The sequence below is a fragment of the Ranitomeya variabilis genome, chromosome 5 (assembly GCF_051348905.1).
Source record: "Ranitomeya variabilis isolate aRanVar5 chromosome 5, aRanVar5.hap1, whole genome shotgun sequence".
NCBI classification, from domain to species: domain Eukaryota; kingdom Metazoa; phylum Chordata; class Amphibia; order Anura; family Dendrobatidae; genus Ranitomeya; species Ranitomeya variabilis.
The window spans coordinates 391,743,580-391,757,524 of record NC_135236.1 but is presented as its reverse complement, the minus strand read 5'-3'; positions in this window follow the sequence as shown (position 1 = coordinate 391,757,524).

Genomic DNA, 13,945 nt, shown 5'->3' with positions numbered 1-13,945 from the left:
GTGCAGGGCTCTGCAGCCAATTATTTCCAGTGCCTGGCGGGAGCTCTGCAGCCGCATGTCCTCTAACACCAGCATCCAGACACACACCCCTGCAATGGTCAAATTTCAAACTCTCAATCTCTATATATTCTATTATTATGCATCTTTTTATTGTGTTGCCCTTCTCACGGTCTCTTTAAGCGTGTATTTGGTAGACTGAGTGTTTTTTTGGGTCTGCACTTGGACATTTTGAACATAAATGCATTAATATGCTCCAAACAATTCTTTTGGTTTCAGCCTTACAAAGAATAATAATATGAGTAATGAAACATGCTCTTTATGTATGCTGCTAGTTCTAAAATCTTACCCACATATCGCTTTATAAAGGGAAATTCAACATAATACCTCTGTTAGCATGTGCCATATACTGCTCATATACAAAGCACCCCAGTAGGTGGGCAGAATGCCTGGATACAAAATATGTGTCTGATAATAAAACCACTGGCCCCTCCCCTGTGTTACGTCATTCCCACTCTGCTGTCCCTCTTGTCCACGACCTGCAATTACACAGACACAACAGTCAGCAACCACGTCCAGTTCGTTGTCCTAGCGCAGCATTCAAATAGTGATGGGATATTGGCCAGTTTCTGTATATTTTAAGGACATCTAAGACATTAGGTTCATATGCTCCACAGACATATTCAGGCTGCAGCCTCACACATTTCGGAACATGGCCCTTGCCATGCTAAGTCATTTACCTGAGCTCTGTAGCACTGGCTGTCACCTGAGTAATACACTCCACAGACCTCGACACTCTGGGACACATCCTGTAATTACTTCATTGTTGCTGAAAACCATGCAAAAGATACATTCTGTCAGGTTGGGTAAATTCCAGAAGAAGCGCGTAGGCTTGTACAGATTGGTCAATGGCACTCCTGACTCTTTCCCTTGAGGAGGCTGCTTTCTAAGTAAAATGAGGCCTGTACATGTTCCTGACATGGATTTGAGGCCTTACAGACTGACAACAATAGAGGCCCTCACTTGCATACACTGTATGTATGTGAATGTGAATTTAATTCTAATGCTTTTGGTGTCTGATAGAATCCAATTTACTGACATTGATCATACAGCTCACCCAACTCCTGTCTTAAATTCACCTTATAGTGGCTTCACCCACTATGACAGTGGTTCCATTGGGATACTGTGGCAAAAGTGAACTGTGGACATTACAAAATGCAGCTTTCACAGGACCTGGTGGCCCTCTGAAAATAATAACTAGGGCCGCATAATGACATGGTTGTGGGCATGGTGGTGGTGGCAGGCAAAGCCCAAAATTCAGTGTTTGAAATGGCATATGTTAAAGGGGAGGGCTTTTTTGTTATGTTTTTTTTGTGTTATATACAAGTAACTATGAAGGAAATAATGTTTCTTAGTATTTTTCTCTTTAAAAAATGTTAGTTTGGTACGTCTTTTTAAAAATCCGTAAAACCGGTGCATAGTCTGACAACATTATTCCCAGATACCATATGTGAGTCAGAAAGGCATGCACACATCTTCTCCATGCTGTTTCCATTTAGTTTTAGCTTTTTCCCATCCATTTCAGCTTTTTTCTTATGCCCTAGACCTGTTTCTTGGGTCCAGCAGAAAAATATTCGGCTTTCTCATTGACTTGCATTGGATTAGTTATTTGAAACGAATACACGGATATAAGAAATTATTAGTCACGATTTTCATGAATCTGAATATTGCACTATTCGATCGTCACATTCCTAACCTTCGAATAATGTCTAAAAAGTCCCCTTTATTAATGAGGAAAAAGGGAGTTTGTTTAATATGTGGTGTTAACACTTGTTCCAGTAAGCCCTTGAGAAAGCAGCACATTTCCAAGTGGAAACGCGCGTCGGGGGCTTTTTTATTCCAGTTTGGTTCCAGTTCGGTGTGTTTTATTGCCCTGCAATTTGTGGTAAGTCCTGCGCAAACAATATATATGCAGTTATTTTCATCTCTCAAAACGGCGGTGACTTGTCGCTCTGTGATTACCAGTACTCTGACTATGTCAGACTGGTTACTTTATTAGGGACATATTACACACCGGTGGTTACCTGTTTCTCTCTTACCATCCTTGTGCACTTTATTGATATTTACATGTGTAATGTTACTCTTTGTTACTATGTATGATTTTCTTCTCTTATTATAATATAATAAATAATTTATACCCGTTATACTCCTCTGTTAGATAATTGTGATGTAATCTCACCCATGTACATGTGACGCTCACCAGGGCCGTGGGGTACTTGGAACCTGGTTGGATAGTTCAACGGGGATGTCACGAGGCCGTAACCCGGTCCGTGGCCCTGGACGTGCAATAAAAATGATGCATGGGGGGAAAGTTTATATGGGATTGATTCGTGACACCACCCGTGGTGTTCGGCAAGGGATTTGCGATGCTGTGGTTCAGGTCCACTAGGGCCGATGTTGACACAACAAAGATGCTTCAGCTCTCCACGGGTAGAGCAGGCCCCTGGGGAGATAGGGTTAAGTTTGATGATAGTAACTGTTGCAGTACTGAACAAGTGAGGCATAAAATAATTCTGTTCACACAGCAGGGTGCAGTCTTCACACTTTACTCACAGTCTCCAGGTTACAATCACCAGCCGGATGCTGTGTCCTCCAGGTCAGTGATCCAGCTAGCTCTCTGGTAGTTTGGGGTGCACTTTTCCGGGACCCCTGCTTGTGTACCTTTACGGGTTATCTCTCTGCGCTGGCTCTCACCCTCCTGCCCTGCACCTTACTTATAGTGTCCCAAGCCAGCAGCCTCAGGTCCTGTCGGGCGACATCATCCTGGTCCCCTTGACCCTATGTAGCTGCATTTTTAGCGAATGTGTGTAGATTTGGCTGTGGCACATACAGACACCACAGCCTCCTGTTTCATAGCTGAGTCTTGCTGTCTCTCCCCTACTCTGGGACCGGTCCCCACTGCGACCTGGTCCCTCCACCCAACTATGGTCGGCATAGATTAGGGCGCCATGGATTCTTCACTTCCCTGGCCCCTAGGACACCTTCTCTCTCAGGAGCCCCTCTCCAACCATTGCTCCTCTCACTCCTCTCCTCTCTCTTTTCTCTCTCCTCACCAACTGACACTACCTCCCTCTTGTTTCCATAACAACACTTCACTCACATCTGTCACTCTACCTCCTACCCTTATCTCCTTCCTCCACCCAAACCCTCTACCTAGTTCCCCTTCCAGCCTGACATGGGGCCCTCCCTAAATAGGGTCTGCCCAGATCCCTTGGGCTAAAGTGGTGTGGTGTTGGATGCTAGTGTGCGGGTACCAGGTAGTGCCCCCTCCTTACCCAGGAGTGGGGTACCACACCTCTGGCTGAGGTGCAGCACCTCTGTGGTGACTGGACCCTCAGGGGTGCCACATACTTATTCTTATCCATGATTTCTGTGGCTCAGCCTTTATTTGCTCGTTTAATAATAAGCTCCTTTTCATCAATCAAGGATTTTAGTGCCTTTTTGTCTCTATCAGATAGGTTTGATGGAGGTGCAGCACCTCTGTGGCAACTGGACACTCAGGGGTGCCACATACCCCCCTAGTTAAACACAGCTCATCCACAGGCAGAGCAGAGTAAACATATGTTAAAACACACAAATAATTTTCTGAAATGCATTTCAACAGGTAAAAACAGTTAAACAAATAACTCTTTCCTCCCTTTATGGGAGGTACTTTTTACTTGAACATCGTATATTAATAACAAAAACATAAAACAGAGCATTATTCTCAATAAAACTTTCTCAATCAAGTTCAATAGATTGCAGTGAGGTCCCGAACTGGGTGTCCTTCTCAGAGTTCTCAGTGCAATATGGGGGAACCCATCTCAAACCCCAATGTTGGCCCTGGGCCTGGCTACAGGGCATAACTGGTCAACTCGTTGGACCACTTTTCGTCCACATCAGACAGTTTTTATTCTTTGTGTACTGTATAATTATTATTATTATTATTATTTATTGTTATAGCGCCATTTATTCCATGGCGCTTTACAAGTGAGGAGGGGTATACATAATAAAAACAAGTACAATAATCTTGAACAATACAAGTCATAACTGGTACAGTAGGAGAGAGGACCCTGCCCGCGAAGTCTCACAATCTACAAGGGATGGGTGAGAATACAGTAGGTGAGGGTAGAGCTGGTCATGCAGCGGTTTGGTCGACCGGTGGTTACACCGATATATAATGCAGAGTGTTCCACTTGCACTCACAATGTTGGCTGTAAAACCAACAAAGAGCACATTAAGTGCTAACTATTTGCAATAAAAGTTCTGCCCATTCACCGTCCATGACTACATTGTCTTTAAACTCCACAAGCACTCACTCTAACTGGCCTTAGTAATAACTTACTTCCTCTTCCTAGGCACTTCTTGGTGCCGGCAACCTCCTGACCGGGAAAGTTCTTTCTCAAGTATCATGCCGGGTGACACAAACTGTCCAGATTCTGCAGCCGAGGTCTGAGTGGCCTGTGTCCTCACTAATATTTTTGCTGACTCTGCAGGGACTGGTGCAGCATCCGGGGTCGAAGCTATGTTATAGAAGGGTTAATAGGTTACCTTTAAGTGCCTCTTGCCTTTAAGTGTTAGAATTACTAGAATCTGTTGACGCAGTAGTCTGATGGTCTCCTCTTCAAGGAGACTATACTTCTTATCATGTATGCTTTCAATAGTCAGCCACAACATGTTCTGGGTTATGGTAAATAAAGTATGACCCTGGGTGATGGTGGGGGCTACATGAGTTACATCCAAATGCATTTGTTGTAAATGGTATAAAACATTGCCTTGGTTTTAATATATCAGATAACAGTGACTTGCTCACAGGATATGTGTGAGGTGTCTTTTTGTCTCCAAGCGCGCTTGTAAAATGACGGGTGTAACTACCTAATTTGGCTCTCACTGGTGATCTGGCGTACTGACATTGGGTCAGAATGAAAACAGCTATGACAGCTGCCTATTTGCCCTTCTGGTACTGCACCTGATGGCATGGGAGCAACACATCTCTACCTACCTACTTTTTTTACATTGAGGATGTACCACCCCCTTTCACCCACATGCCGGGTCAAAGTCACGAGATCCCCCTGGCACAGGTCATGATCAGGGTACCCCTCCAGTAGATGTGACTCAACGTCCTGCTGGGTCACAAACAGTTCTGAGGTCACCCCAGGCTCCTTTATGAACCCCAGCTCCTTTTTAAGTCGAAGGAGTCCACCATACCTTGCCTCAGTGGACCCCAGTCGGTGGGTCTAGCCTTGCGGGCTTGGGCCTTGGCCTTCATGTTCCGATCCTCCATCGCTCTCCACAGGACTTTGCGCTCCTGCTCTTCCGCTTCCACCCTGGGCACTCACTGCCGACAGTAGTCCTCCCAACTGAGGGCCTCCACCTGGGCCTCTACTGCCTGGGCCTCTTCTGTAAGCCCCATCAGATCCATCCCCAGGTGCTTCCAATGAAAAACTATCCTTTCACTATGCACCTCCCAGGGCATGAGTACCGGCTGCAGTGGAGCCACCAGTCTATTCTGGATGTCTGCCGTCCAGTCCCAGGCCAAATCCTTAAATGCCTGGCCTGGTTTGAGGGCTGGTGGGGTCTTTAATAGCCCAACCAGGGTTTTCTCGGCCACTGGGGCAACGTCCGTACCTGTTTCCTTGCCTCTCTGGTGCCGGACGCCTCCTCCTTCTCCATTGCTGGTCGCGAGGCCACCCTCCGCTCAGACATCTTTTTCAGCAGAGCCTCTTTCCACCTCGTTATTGCAGTAAGCTGCGTCTTCAGGAGCTATCGACTTAGCTCCTCCACCTCAACCCCCGAAACCCCAGGTCCACTGCGGACAGCTGGTCTGAGTCCTCCTGTCAGCTGGGGGAGTCCACCACCTGCACCCCATGCTCTAGAGCTCTCCATCCACCACTCACCATGGTGCTCACCCATTCATTGCCGCCTCTCCTGCAACACACTTTCTCCTCCATCCACTCGTCTCCTTCCGTTCCTCACCCTTCATGGGTGTATCCTTATTTTACCACTGGCCATACCAGGAGGCGGATACCTCTCCCTGATGGACAAGTCATTGCTCATTCAAGTCTTTGCAGTGGGCGGGTACTGTTTTTGTGCCGTTCGGTAACCCGGCCCACAATAGGCACACGAGACCCGGTCCTTCCTGTTCGTGAAGCCAAAATGCAATGCCCACAATGGCCGTGGGGTACTCGGAACAGGGTCGGACAGTTTTTCGGGGATGTCACGAGGCCATGACCCTGTCCGTGGCCCTGGGCGTGCAATAAAGATGATGCAAGGGGGGAAGTTTATATGGGATTGATTCGTGATGCCACCCATGGTGTTTGACAAGGGACTACCGACGCTGCGGTTCAGGTCCACTGAGGCCAATGTTGACGCAGCAAAGATGTTTCAGCTCTCCACGTGTAGTGCAGGCCATAGGGCAGATATAGGGTTAAATTTGATGATGGCAACTGTTGCAGTACTGGGCAGGTGACACAGTAAATAATTCCGATGACACAGCAGGGTGCAGTCTTTACACTTTACTCACAGTCTCTAAGTTACAATCACCAGCCAGGTGCTGTGTCCTCCGGGTCAGTGGTCCAGCCAGCTCTCTGGTAGTTTGGGGTGCACTTTTACAGGACCCCCTGCTTGTCTACCTTTATGGGTCTTCTCTCTGTGCTGGCTCTCACCCTCCTGCCCTGCTCCTTACTCACAGTGTCCCAAGCCAGAAGCCTCAGGTCTTGTCAGGCGACTACCTCCTGGTCCTCTTGACCCTATGTGGCTGCCTTTTTAGCGAATGTGTGTAGATTTGGCTGTGGCACACACAGACACCACAGCCTCTGGTTTGCTAGCTGAATCCAACAGTCTCTCCACTAGTCTGGGGCCAGTCCCCACTGCGACCTGGTCCCTCTACCCGAATACAGTCAGTGTGGTTTCGGGCACCACAGGTGCATTCTCACTTTCCTAGCCCCTTTGACCCCTTCTCTCTCTGGAGCACTTCTTCCACCATTGCTCCTCTCAGTCCTCTCTCTTTTCTCTCTCCTCACTGACTCCACCTCTCTCCTGTTTCTGGAGCACCCCCAGACGCAGGGCAATGTGGTACTCGGTACCGGGTCCCTCTGTCGTGGTTCTGGGGATGTCACGGTGGCCCGACCCGGTCCGTCGCCCTGCTAAGGGGCGTCCAATTAAAGGTGTAGGTGGCGGTGGTTTAGGTAGCAGTAAATAACGAGGACACAAGGTTGCAGTCTCTTTACCTTTTACTGTAGACTTCGGCATCCACAATCCAGAGCACTGCTAACGGTTTGCTGAGACCGGCCGGTCCGAAGGCACATCCAGAGTTCACTTTGCAGGTGGAAATCAGTAGCCTTCCTACTTGCGCCTGTGTGTTGTAGTACCTCCCTGCTGAGCACCACGGGATAGTCCTCACAACTCTTGTATCTGTTTCTGATGTTCTCTCTCTCCATCCCCCAGTTTGGATAGGATGCACCCATATGATGGGGGTGGGCCTGGAGCTATTTTATAAGGACCCTAGAGACGCCCCTCTCCCACAATTTGCCTCCGTTGTCTGCTTAGGTGAAAAGGTGAGACAGCCAACCTAAAGTCAACTGCCCTGCTGTGATTGAAGTTAAGCGTAGAGCCAGTACTCCCTCGGTGTTCCGGCCACCGGCTACGCGCCTCAGAAGGATGTTGCCACGATCTTAGGGCACGACTCCTCCCGGTATTATCTCCTTTGCTGCTGTGATCTCGTTTCTCACTTCTCCACAATATACTTCGCTTCTTGTCCTTTCTTAAGATACCGCCACAATGAAGTGCAGGCGCAGCTCCGTAACGATCTGTCTCTTGCTAGGCCTCTGTCAGGATCCCACTTCTGATAGGGACCCCCCTGAATCTTTCCCCGCAACACCCTCTCTCACTGGATGTTGCCTGGGCAAAACCCAGTCAGCTTCTGCCTAACTTTGTATCCAACCCCCAGTTTTACCAGAGTGTGAGGAGTGGCCTAGTAAATAGAACCTTTTGCTCCCCATGGTGGCCAGAGTGTGAATTGTAATGTGTGACTGTGATACCTGGTCAGGTGGACTCCTTTAGTGCAATCAGACGTACCATCACTCCCCTTAGCGGCAGAGCGACAATACTGCACGACCAGGACTCTGGGGCGCTGCATTTCCATAACAACACTTCACTCACAACTGTCACTCTACCTCAGGTCTCCTACCCTTATCTCCTTCCTCCACCCACACTCTCTACGTAGTTTCCCCTACAGCATGAGATATTGCCCTCCCTATATAGGGTCCACCCAGATCCCCTAGCCTGGAGTGGTGTGGTGTTGGATGCTAGTGTGCGGGTACTAGGTAGTGCCCCCTCCTTACCCGAGAGTTGGGTATCACACCTCTGGCTGAGGTGCAGCACCTCTGTGGTGACTGGACCCTCAGGGGCACCACATACATATTCTTATCCATGATTTCTGTGGCTCTGCCTTTATTTGCTGGTTTAATAATAAGCTCCTTTTCATCAATCAAGGATTTTAGTGCCTTTTTGTCTCTCTCAGATAGGTTTGATGGACAGTGAATTTTACCTCTATATCCCTTTGACACACAAAGATGTCTCTATCTAATATAGCTATGGATATTTCCACTGGGGGACGTTTTTGGAGGCATAGGCAAGATAGGTAAAATTGATTAGTACCTGGGATATCTTATCAGTACGAGTAGAATGTAAAGTGTAGTATTGAAGCATGCAGAGTTTTCCTGGCTTAATTTTGAGGATTATATTGTTGTATACCAAAGCCCAATATTTTGAGTATCTTAGCTTTACTTTATACTTTTCAACAGTTCTCCTCTGCATTGAGCAAAATAATTACTGTATGCCTTAAAAGTTCAAAATTTTGGACACAGATATGAGTATATGATTTTATGACAGATTAAATGTAATTAAGGCAGTTATGTGCTTACATGCCACAAAAAAGGACATCTCAGAAATTAAACAGTGATGCAGAATACACTTCGGGAGCATTTGAATCTAACACATCTCCTCATTAAGATAAGCATGAACATAGACAGTTTTTATGAATTGGGGTCATAGTTTTAAAAACAATGTTTTTAGCTATATTTTAGAGTGTGTAATCAAATGTTTGCTTTTAGTCTACTGGACCCTTTAAATATTCCTCTATATGTTTATGTCAAAGTGAGAGGAAATAGATGTTGCCAGAACATCCTCATCTGGACAACAGGTACCTTCAGTGTATTGCTAGCTTAACTAGAAAAGTTTTGATTCATGAATGAGAAGAAGTGAAGTGCTTCCTCCAAAGGAGAAGATTTCATTTTTAGTATATTTGATGCAACAAATTTAAGAAGTAGTCATAAAATCATTTTGATAGACAATGAAAATCATTGATTAAATCTATGTCCAACTAGGATCATAAGAGGAAGCAATAATTTAAATGTTTCAACTATGTACGCGAGACTTTTATCACGGCCTTTACACTTTTTTACAATCAGTATTTTACATTTGTTTTTAAAAAACAAAATCCCAAAATGGCTTATAAATATATGATGGAAATATTTATACTCTTTTTTTAGTTTTAGACTAATGATGTTTTGTGTGGTTATGGTAGATATCTATAATCATTTACTAATAAAATATTAATTCTCTTATATCATACAATAGAATTCTTAGTGCACAAATACAAATATTTCAAAAGCTTGGTTAAATATATACCATGTTTACAATATCCATTGCTAGTAGGTTTTACAATAGATTTATTGATGTTAAATAATTGATAAAATCTGGAGCTTTTACCTCAAAATTTAATTCAATTAACAATATACCTTTTGACAGCACTGTATCATCAATTTCCTTTTCGAAGAAAGTTAAATGTGTTTCAGAGCAAAACACATAAATGCACCACAACATTTATAAATAATTTCAAACAAATGTTTGCCAGTTCAGAATAATCTGCAATCCATTTTATCAGGCAATATAATTTTCATGTATAAAGCAAAATCAATTTTATATGTTGACACAGTGCTCCATGACAGACAATCTCATATTTATTATACAATGACAAAAGAATGGAGATAGAAAAAATGTAATCAGCTTCAGAAATGATTAATTTTACAGCTGAGAGAACATATCATTGATTCTAAATTGTGTTTGAAGCTTTTTATTTGTATTGTTTAAATTACCACTAGATGGCATCATACAAAAGTAATTATTTCTACAGCATGGAAGCAGAGGAGATTCCATTGACCATAGGAATGTTACAACACATCAAAACATTGTAAAACTAATATAAATATGTAAAAATTAAACAAAAGTAAATATATTCTGCATCCTGCATTCTGTAAATATGGTGATGATATGTTAAGAATGTTAAGAATTGGCATGGCTGGGACCAAATTGTATACATTTCGGATCATGGATGCTGCCGCCATGCTGCTCTGGTTAGCGTAGGGACAGGACGCAAGTGGTGTGTGACAGTATTAGGATTTGTGTGAGCACACCCGTGTCTGTGGGAGAAGTGTGCCTACAACCATTTTTCTTCCACTCTCTACCCATGTCTGTGGAAGTAAAGTGGCTAACCAATTTTTTTTACTTTTCTAATCTACACACGTGTCTGTGATAGTACTGTGTGCAAAAACTCTGCACCCATGTCTGTCTCTGCTAGTACTGTGCTTGCCTACAAATACAATTTTCTACTCTGCACCCGTGTCTGTAATAGAACTGTGCATAAAAACAAATTTCTTCATTCTGCACCCATGTCTGTGGGAATAGTGTACGTACATTTTTTTCTAATTTGCACCAATGTCTGTTGAATCAATGTGTGTAAGAACACATTTTTCTACTCTGCACCCATGTCTGTAATAGTATAAGGAGGGCCAACACACATAAGTGGTGCTTTCAAGCAATATCATAACAATTATTCAGAAATACAGCACTCTCATGTGTTCAATGCTGTAATTGACTTAAAAAATTTCCAGAAAAAAATCAAGCGTGAAGATAAAGTACCATATTTTCCGGCGTACAAGACGACTTTTTAACCCCTGAAAATATTCTTAAAAGTCGGGGGTCGTCTTATACGCCAGGTGTCATCTTGTACGCCGAGTGCAGACACCAATGTGTATATGGTGGGTGGGTGGGAGTGGTTCCGATGACGAAGAGGGGGCGTCTCACAGGAAAGTGTGAGTGGAATATCTTCCATTACCTCATTGTAGCTGCAGCGTGGGGTCTCTGTGCTGGGGAGAGGCGGCGGCTGCTGCTCCTCTTTGTGCCGCGTGGGTGCTGTGCTGTGGGGCGGCGGATCATCTTCGTGCAGCGTCGGGGCTCTGTGCTGTGGGGCGGCGGCGGCGTATCTTCGTGCAGAGTCAGTCGGGGCTCCTCCGGCATTTCCTTTAAAGCCCGGAGGCCCCAGCAGCTCCATTGCTGCGATGCGGTGGCCTCCGGGAAGATGGACACTGGGGGCGGCGCATGCTTAGATTCAGATCTCGTCCCAAGATCTCGGGAGACGAGATCTGAATCTGAGCATGCCAATTAGATTGGGACACATAAACTAATACCAAGCCGACCTAACCTATACGGAGGTACTAGAATCATATATACCCTGTCCCTGTTAATCGCTCATTGGACTTAAGGCCTGATTTTTCCAACCTTGGGAAATACGGGGTCGTCTCCACCTATGAATTCAGTAGAATATCTAAATATCATTTGACGAAACTCAAAACAACTACAAAGGCACGTATTTTGTGACCAAGGCCACTGAGTGGCCGAAACGTTAAATACTATTGCCCTGAAAATACTATTGCCCTGTTGTTTTTCATCTTCGTCTTGAATAAACTTTCACGTTAGCAAAAATCAACATGATGAGTGCGGTGATTTGACTCTTTCTCTTATACTACTGTGTGGGCTGTGCTGTATACTACTATGCGGACTGTGCTGTATACTACTACGCGGGCTGTGCTATATTATGCAGGCTGTGCTATATACTATGCAAGTTGTGCTATATACTATGCGGGCTTTGATATATACTATGGGGGGTGTATTATATTCTATGGGGAGGCCGTGTTATATACTATGTGACTGTGTTATATACTATTGCGGGGGTATATTATATTCTATGGGGGGGGCTGTGTTATATACTATGGGGGGTGTATTATATTCTATTGGGGAGGCTGTCTTATATACTATGGGGGGCTGCATTATATTCTATGGGGGGCTACATTATATATTATGGAGAGGTGGGCTGTATTATATTCTATGGGGGGCTGTATTAGATTTTATGAGGGATGATTGCATCATACTCTTTGATGGGGCTGCATTATATTCTATGGGGAGGTGGGCTGTATTCTATTCTATTTGGGGCTACATTATATTCTATGGGGGCAGTATTATATTCATATTCTATGAGGGGTGATTGCATCATACTCTATGGGGGGCTGCATTATATTCTATGGGGTGGCTGCATTATACTCTGGGTTGGCTGCATTATACTCTGGGGTGGCTGCATTATATTCTGTAGGGTGGTGGCTGCATTATACTATATGTGGGCTGCATTATACTGTATTGAGGACTATGGGGAATACGTTATACTATATGAATAACTATGGGGTGCATTATACTATGGGAAGTGAATTGTACTACATGGATGACTATGGTGGTGCATTGTACTATATGGAGCACTATGAGGAGTATATTATGCTATATGGAGGACTGAGCAGTATATTTTAATATATGGAGTACTATAGGGAGTGTATTATACTATATGGAGGACTGTGGTGCACATTATAATATATGGAGGACTATGGGGTGTATTTTACTAAACGAGTAAAATGCTGCATATTCAGATTGTTTTTGCTGGGACAAAAATCCTTGTTCTCAGCAGCACATCGCCGGTGTAAACTGTAGATGTGCTGCTGATAACATGATCCTGTATGGTGATGTGTTAGTGATCTATTAGTGATCATTCTGTTCCATCATTATTCCTCAGCTGGTGGAAAGAGGCCGGGAAACAAGCGTTGATCAACTTCAGTATTGTCGATCAAACTCATTTAGTGTCCTGAACTCAGCGCTTGTAAACCGAAATGCTTTTGTGTGATGTGCAATATGTTAGCATTTGGAGTCACATTTTAAACTTTGCCTAGAGCCCCACTTTGCCTAAAACCGGCCCTGCCTACAAGTGTTCAAAGATATTATACAGTCACCATGTGACAAGTGGGCCTGTGTAACTTCAAATGCCACGGCTGAATTTTAGTCCCAGTCCGGCCCTGAATGTGAGTAACATTTTTTCTACTTTGCACCCATGTCTGTGATTGTGCTGTGCATAAAAATAAATTTTTCTTTTTTGCACCCTTGTCTGTAGGAATAGTGCTTGTGATTTTTTTTTTCTAATCTGCACCCATTTCTGTGGGAGTAATGTGCGCAAAAACAATTTTTCTACTCTACACTAGTGATGAACGAATTTGTTCAGAAAGGATCGCCAAACATAAATTCGGCATGAATATGGCACATTCGGATTCGTGATCAGAAACACGAGCAATTTTATAAAATCGGAAAAAATCATTCGGTAAAAGTGCGGGAAAACATTTGCGTTGCCACAAAAGTATTTTCAGCACTTTAGCAATGATAATGGTGGTGTATCATGAGTGTTTGGCATGTGCTTGATGAGGGGAGGGGGGTTGCAGAGCTCAGATGCACAGCGTTCTTGTAAGCAGTCATTTTTTCCCCTAACTTTATGTGTGCACATTGTGGCTAACCAATCAGGGTGCAGGAAACACTCACAATGTCCAGACACAACGGCTTGTGTCATTGGCTGCTGAAATCACATGTCCCTATCAATATAAATAGCGGACATCTTGTTTTAGGGCCATTTTGACACTGTAACAGCGCAGAGAGGCTGCTGCTGATGCTGGCACTGTTAGCAGCAAGATTTTATCTAGTTAGT